Consider the following 7,659-nt stretch of genomic DNA (forward strand, 5'->3'; position numbering starts at 1 on the left):
TCAGCACCACATAAGCAAAAAGAAAAAAGCCAGAAGTGGCGCTGTGGCTCAAGTGGTAGAGTGCTAGCCTTGAGCTGAAGAGCTGAGAGACAGCGCCCAGGCCAAGAGTTCAGGCCCCATGATCGGACCCCCCAAAAAAAACTGACTAAAAAATCGTACACTTAGGGGAGGATTCCGAGGGTACAGATCCTTTGAAAAACTAATGAGCAGAATGCTTGACATTCAGCCCAGCTGAAAGACTGAAGAGAAGGAGGTCATATTGGAGAAGAAAACTAGGGGACAGGTTGAGATTAGTCAAGTCCTTTTGTAGGGTTTGGCCAAAGTAATGGGGGCTGTCTCTAAAACCATTAGGCAATACTGTCCTCGTTTAAATGCTGAGTTTGGAGAGTATCTGGATCTTTCTTAGGTGAAGGCAAAGAGAGGTCTTGAGGTGAAGTGTAAGGATATAATAAATAAGGTGTCCTTTAAATCAAAGACTGAAAAGACTGGGGAATTAGAGGAGGTGTGGGAGAGGAAGGTTGGATACAATGGGAACAGATAAGATGACTCTCTAATTAATTTTTCAGAGGTCCTGAAACAAGGGTAGGACCCACTAGGTTTTTTATTTTAATTCTTAAAATGGGGGCTTGTGGGGAGAGTGAATGAGAATCAGGAGAGAGGCAGAAAGTAGGTGAAGAATAATGGGCTTTGGCCTTCAGGAAGTAGCAGAAGAGAGGGCATATTCATTTAGGGTTAAAAAAAGTATGTGAGAGCTTTAAGGGAAATAAGAACTGGGTCACGGTGGGAGGCAATGGAGGGGTTGTCACAAACTCTTCCAAACTAAGGGGATTTACTTCTAGAAAGGGAGTTGGGGGGGCAGAGAATTGGGTTTGGGATGGGGGCTTGTTTGAGTCTGGCTTGATATGGAGGAGAAAAATAGTGGTGGATTTTTAGGGTGGTATATATAAGGAAATGCTTAATGTAGAAAGCAGGTCCTTTCCTAACAACAACAGAGTGTCGTGAGGCATAATGAGAAAGGAATGGCTGAGAGTTATGTTTCCAAACCTGCAAGTTACAGCAGGAGTGCAGAAGGGCTTAGAAGGAGTCCCTGTAACACCCTCCATCCCCACTAACAAATTGGGGAGAGTGGCAAAACCTCACCAGGAGGATAGAAGGGACACTGACACCCCAGTGTCCAGAAGAAAATGGATATAGTTAGGTACTGTAGCTCACACCTATAAACCTCTGGACTCCCAAGGCCCTGAGTGCAAATCTCAGGATTGGCACAAAACAAAAATAATTTTACAAAATAAGCAAAGAAAAAATATGATGATCTCTCAGGAGGATGAAGTCCTTCTGGGGTTCAGGTACCTAACTGAACTGCCTCAATAATCCAATAGATGATAATGGTCATGATATTGTTGATGATAATGACGATGACAACGACGATCAGGATCATGATATTGAAGAAGAGGAGGAGAAAAACCATACTTGTATTTACTAAATTCTTATACAGTGTGGATATTATCTATTCCATTATTTGTCTCCCAAGCCAAGCACCATTAAAAATGAGGGAATTGGGGCCTAAGTGCTCAAAAACCCATCCCAGTCTGCTCAGTTTATATTTTCAGCTAATGTTGAAAAACAGCTTTGAACTACAATCCTATATGTTGTGTTATCCATGAATTATGATTATGTATATATATATGTATATGTATACACAATAATAATTATATATACATATATATGTGTGTATATATATATGTATATGTTTTGTCTGTACAGAGGCTTGAATTCAGGGCATAGGCACTGACCCTGAGCTTGTTTTATTCAATGCTAGTAAGTTACCACTTGAACCACAACTCTACTTCCAGCTACTTTGGAAATGAATTTGAGGTAAGAGTCTCATGACTTTCTTGCTCAGAGTGGCTTCAAACCTAGATCCTCTGATCTCACCCTCCTGAGTAGCTAGGATTACAGACATGAGCCACAGGCTTACAGTGATAATTTTTTGATAATGACAGTATTCCTACTATACATTACTGTGGACTAAATTGTGATTTGGGACATTTGACTACATGTTGTGGTACAAGATTTCAATTAAATGCTCTGATCACCACAATACTTCTGAGAAGCAAGCTAAGTACTACAATAGCATACTGAAGATCACAGGTTCTTTAATATCAGATTATTTTTGAATTCTAGCAATCAATTTTTTGTGTGCCTGTTCTAGAGCTTGAACTTAGGACTTTGTGCTCTCAATTGGCTTAAGTTGAAAACTCTTATTTAAGTTGAAAACTCTACCACTTGAGTCATAGCTTCACTTCTGCTTTTTGCTAGTTAGAGATAAAAGTTTTATGGATTTTTCTGCCCAGGCTGGCTTTAAGCTGAGATGCTCAGAGCTCACCCTTCTGAGTAGCTAGTATTGTAGTTGTGAGCCAGCAGCCAGCTCCTTGGGTGTATTTTGAGACATTTCAAATGGCAGACAGGTCATAAGGTGAGTTTTTCTCACATGGCATGTTTATCACTCAGGATTCAGTCAAGCAATAGAAACCCAACTAGTAACTTTAATGGAGATTGTGGAACATAGACTATTGGTTGGATGGATGGTGATGTCAGGGCAAATGCAAGATGAGGACAATGCATTCATAAACATATCAGCTGAAGGGAACTTTTGACCACCACAGATATCTTTAGATTGTTCTGCTCTGCAATTTCCACGGGGCACTTTGAATCTCCCTGTTCCTCAGGCTGTAGCTAAAGAAGTTCAGCACGGGGGTGACCATGGTGTAGTACATCACTGAGACCACTGCACATTTCCTTGGAGAATAGAACACTGTTCACCCAAGGTACACGCAAATGGCAGTTCCATAAAATAAACACACCGCAGAGAGATGAGAGCCACAGGTGGAGAAAGATTTACGCTTCCCACCTGCTGATGTGATTCTCAGAATAAGACAAAATTTTCCTAGAGATGAAAAATAAACCAAACAGGGAACACACAAAATATATGGTTAGGTTCTTGATGAGCATTTCTTAGTAGTCAAGGCTAAACAATTGAGAAAGGTCACAATAACAATGAACAATAGCCACATCCTTGAACTGCTAAACTGTAAGCAATCAAGGTGTGCACCTGTGACTCCAACATGCTAGTGAGGAAAGACACCAGAATCAGAAGTGTACAGACATGAGTGTTTTTGATGACTGTGTTTTTTAAAGAGTGACAAATGGACACAAGTCTGTTATAGGCCATCACATTTAGACCATCACATTTCCAAAAATGATAGCAAAAGACATCTGTGTCAGGCAGCCCACATAATAGATCGCTGTGCTGTGACTCTCTATGTCCACCAGCATCTTAGGGCAATGGTGCTGAAGAGACCAATGTCACTGATGGACAGGATGGAGAAGAAGTACATGGGGGTGTGGAGGTGGCATTTCGGAGCACAGTGATAAGCTACATGGACAGGAACAGATCAAAAATGATGGATTATAATTTGGGATCTGTTGAGAGACTCAGGAGAAGGAATTCTGTTACATGTTGCTAGGTTTTGTGCTTCTGCATTGCTTGGACACCTGTTTTTTTTAAAGGAATATTCGTTGGAGAAAAATAGAAGACACAACTAAGTACCCACTATCCTGTATGTTTTTGAATTGAAGTCAGCACTAGTAAAATGTTCTCACTCGAAGTCCACACACCTTCAGCAACATCTTTGGATTCTCACCAAGTAGTTGTTAAAAGGATTAAATTCATCATGTCATTTTGTGAATACAATGTATCATTTTCAGTGTTGCCCCTTTCATTTTTCTCTCCATCTCTCCAAGTCCATCCTTCCTCCTTACAATTGTCCTAGTTTCATACTTATGCATTGAATACTATGACTACATTCTCCCTCCTTTCTGTCTTCATTTGTCCACTCCCACCCCTTGACCTTACCATACTCCTTGCAAGTGCTAGTTTCTGGTATTCATTTTATTGGACTGTAAGCATTTTTTGCCAAGGCATGACACCACCTGAATTATCTTCTGCATATATCATACTGTGGTAATTACATCTCTGTTCATTTGCATACAAAACTCTTATATGTTTAAGTTTACATTTATAAATTAAATCTAACTTCCACAGGTAAGAGAAAACATGTGTGCTTTATCTCTCTGGGCCTGACTTACTTCACATAATTTTTTTCCAGATTTATCTATTTGTTTGCAAATGATGTAATATCATTCTTCTTAGTGGATTAATACAATTCTATAGTGTGTGTGTGTATGTGTGTGTGTGTGTGTGTGTGTGTGAGTGACATTTTCTTCATCTAATTGTCCATTGAAAGGCAGTCTGTCTGTTGCTTGAATTTTTCTTTTTAATGCCAATCCTGGGTGCTGTCCCTGAGCATTTTTGCTGAAGGTTAGCAGCCTGCCATTTGAGTCACATCTCTACTTCCAGCTTTTTTAAAAATTATTGTTTTGGTAGTTAATTGGAGATAAGACTCTCACAGACGTTCCTGCCCTGGTTGCCCTTGAACAGTAATACTCTGCATTCAGCCTTCTTAATAGCTAGTGTTACAGGTGTGAGCCATCAGCACCTGGCTTCTACATATACTTTATTACCATTGTTCCTTGCAGTAAAATATACCTGACAGTTCACTATTTTCAGCATTTTTGGGGGCCCTAGTAAATGGCATTAAATTCATTCACATTGTTTTACAACAACAGCTGACATTCATTTCCAGAAATATCTATTCTTTCCAAATTGGAACTATGTACCCATTCTAAAGCTATGAATTCCTCTGCTTACAATATTTAGCAAAGACAATTATACTAGAAGAAAAGATAAAGAACTAAAGACTACAAAATTTACAATAATAATAATATTAATAATAATAATAATAATGTGAAAATAGGGTATACTTAACCAATTCAGATATTTACTTTGGCTAACTTTGTTTGAAAACTGCATTGTAAATGAAGAATACAACTCCTGAGTTTGGGATTGCTCTGTTAGGCAGACTCTACAAGACCTTCTCTCTATGGGTGTGGGTCCTGGGGCTTGAACTCAGGGCCTGGGCTCTATACCCAAATGTTTCTTTTTCTTTTTTTGTCAGTCATGGGGCTTGAACTCTGGGCCTGGGTGCTGTCCCTCAGCTCTTCAGCTCAAGGCCAGCTGTAGAGTGCTCGCCTTGAGCCACAGTGCCACTTCTGGTTTTCTGGTGGTTTATTGGAGATAAGAGTCTCACAGACTTTCCTTGCCCGGGCTGGCTTTGAACCATGGACTTTTTTTCGGGGTTAGTTGAAAAGTCTCATAGATTTCACTCCCTAGGCTTGTATGAACTGTGATCTTCAGATCTTATCCTTCTGAGTATCTGGAATTATGAGTGTGAATCACCAACTTCTGGCTCTTCTTCAAGCTTTAAAAGAAAGGAAGCAGCCTGGAGGCGACCACAGTGCCATCAGTGAAGATAATAGACAATTTCTGAGAGAATGTGAGAGAGCTAAAAGAAGGTGCATCCAAGGCCTGTTGTAGTCACAAAGCAAACCCCCACTACAATCATGAAGCACAGTTAAGAGAAGCCTCGATACTTCCCACGCCACCAGGAGATTCTAAAACAGAAATTGACAAGAAAGCACAAAGGTGCTGGTGACAATATAAGGCAAAGGAGCCCTTACACTCTATGTCTCACTATGAAAATCAACATGGATATTCCAAGAAAAAACAAATGGAAATCCCATATGTTTCTGCCACACCACTCTTGGGCTTATATTTGTGAGTGCCTACATTAGTTATGATTTTTTATATTTGTTATGCTAGTGAATCAGACAAGCATAATTCACTGAGAAATTTGAAGGATTTTTATTAAAACCCGAGGCCTTCATGGGATTGCAAAAAAATGTGATTGCAATAAATTGCAATAAAATGGGATTGCACTAAAATGCAGAGCTGCTGCATGGCAAAGGACATAGCTAGCAAGATCAGTAGAAATCCCACAGATTGGGATATCTTCACTAGCCATACAATGGACAAGGTTCTCATATCTAAAATATACTTATAACTCAAAAAATTAAATCCCCAACAACAAATCCTCAAAGAAATAACTGCCTCATAAATAAGTGGACTAAAGACATAAAGAGAAATTTCTCAGAAGAGGAACTAAGAATGGCCAATAGACAAATGAAGAAATGTTTAAATTTTATAGCCATAAAAGAAATGTAAATCAAAACAACATTGAGATTCCACCTCACCCAAGTTAAAATGGCTATAATCAAGAAATTTAATAACAGATGCTAGAGGGGATGTGGCCAGAAGGGAACCTTACTGCATTATTGGGAATGCAAACATGTTAAATCACTTTGGAAGCAGTATGGAGGTTCCTCAAAAGACTCCACATAGAGCCCCCCAATGACCCAGCAATCCCACTTTGGGCATTTACCCAAACGATCACAAAGAAGGACATATTAAAGCTACGAGCACAACTATGTTTACTGCAGCATTATTTACCATACGTAAGATATGGAACAAATCCTGATGCTCCTAAGTAAATTAATGGATCAAGAAAATGTCATATATATATATATATATATATATACACAGATCTGTAAATGTATATATATGTATATATAAAAATAGAATTCTATGCCTCCATCAGAATGAAAGACATCACCCCATTTGTTAGGAAATGGAAAAACTTGAAAAAATTATATTAAGTGAGGTAAGCCAGGCCCAAAGGAACATAGGTCCCATGGTTTCCCTTATTTACAATAACTAGTACATATCTAGGACAAGCAGAAAAGGTCAAAAGCTATATACATATGTCCAGATAAATGATGTTAAGCAAAATGAACCCCAAGACAGGGACACAAATTTGTTTTACTTTCTTGTTATTGTTTGTAATGTATTTATAATGTACTATGTGATTTTTTGTTTCTTTGTATGTTCCTTCCCCATGGTATAACCCCTGTTTTCACTGTATTTGATTTCGGTGCCCTGCATCTTGTATATACACTTCTCTAATTTGGGGAGTAGAAGGGAAAAAACAAAATGCTTAAATAGGTATGAAGGTTGACCCATTGTAACATGGAGATGTACAAGACACTATGTAGAAAATGAACTTTACAACTTCGGTGGGGGTGGAGGGGTGGGAGTAGTTGTGGAGATGAGAGGGAAGGGATGGTAGGGAAAAAACAAAGCAGGAGCAACAATGCTCAATAGGAAATGTACTCATTACCTTGCTCATGTAACTAACTCCTCTGCACAATGTTTTTACAATAAAAAAATATAAAAATTAAAAGAAAAAAAATATAACCAGCCTGGGCAGGAAAGTCCATGAGATTCTTATCTTCAATTAACCACCAGAAAACCAGAAGTGGCATTGTGGCTCAAAGTGCTAGAGTGCTAGCCTTGAGTGACAAAGCTGAGGGACAGCATCCAAGCCCTGAGTTCAAGCCCCATGACCAACAAAAAATCAACAATATTTCTCCCAGGAATTTAAATGTGCATCAATCTTAAGACATAAACATACATTCATTTCTCATGTGAGTATATCAACCTCAGTCAAATAGAAATCAAAATGTATGTCTATAATTTACAATGTTACCTGCAAGTGCCAATGTGAGTGCAGAGATGGAAGATGCATGCACACTCTCGAATGAGAAACATCAAGATGCTTTTTAAAAATGATAAATATTTGG

Source organism: Dipodomys ordii, unplaced genomic scaffold, assembly GCF_000151885.1.
Source record: "Dipodomys ordii isolate 6190 unplaced genomic scaffold, Dord_2.0 Scaffold230, whole genome shotgun sequence".
Classification (NCBI taxonomy): domain Eukaryota; kingdom Metazoa; phylum Chordata; class Mammalia; order Rodentia; family Heteromyidae; genus Dipodomys; species Dipodomys ordii.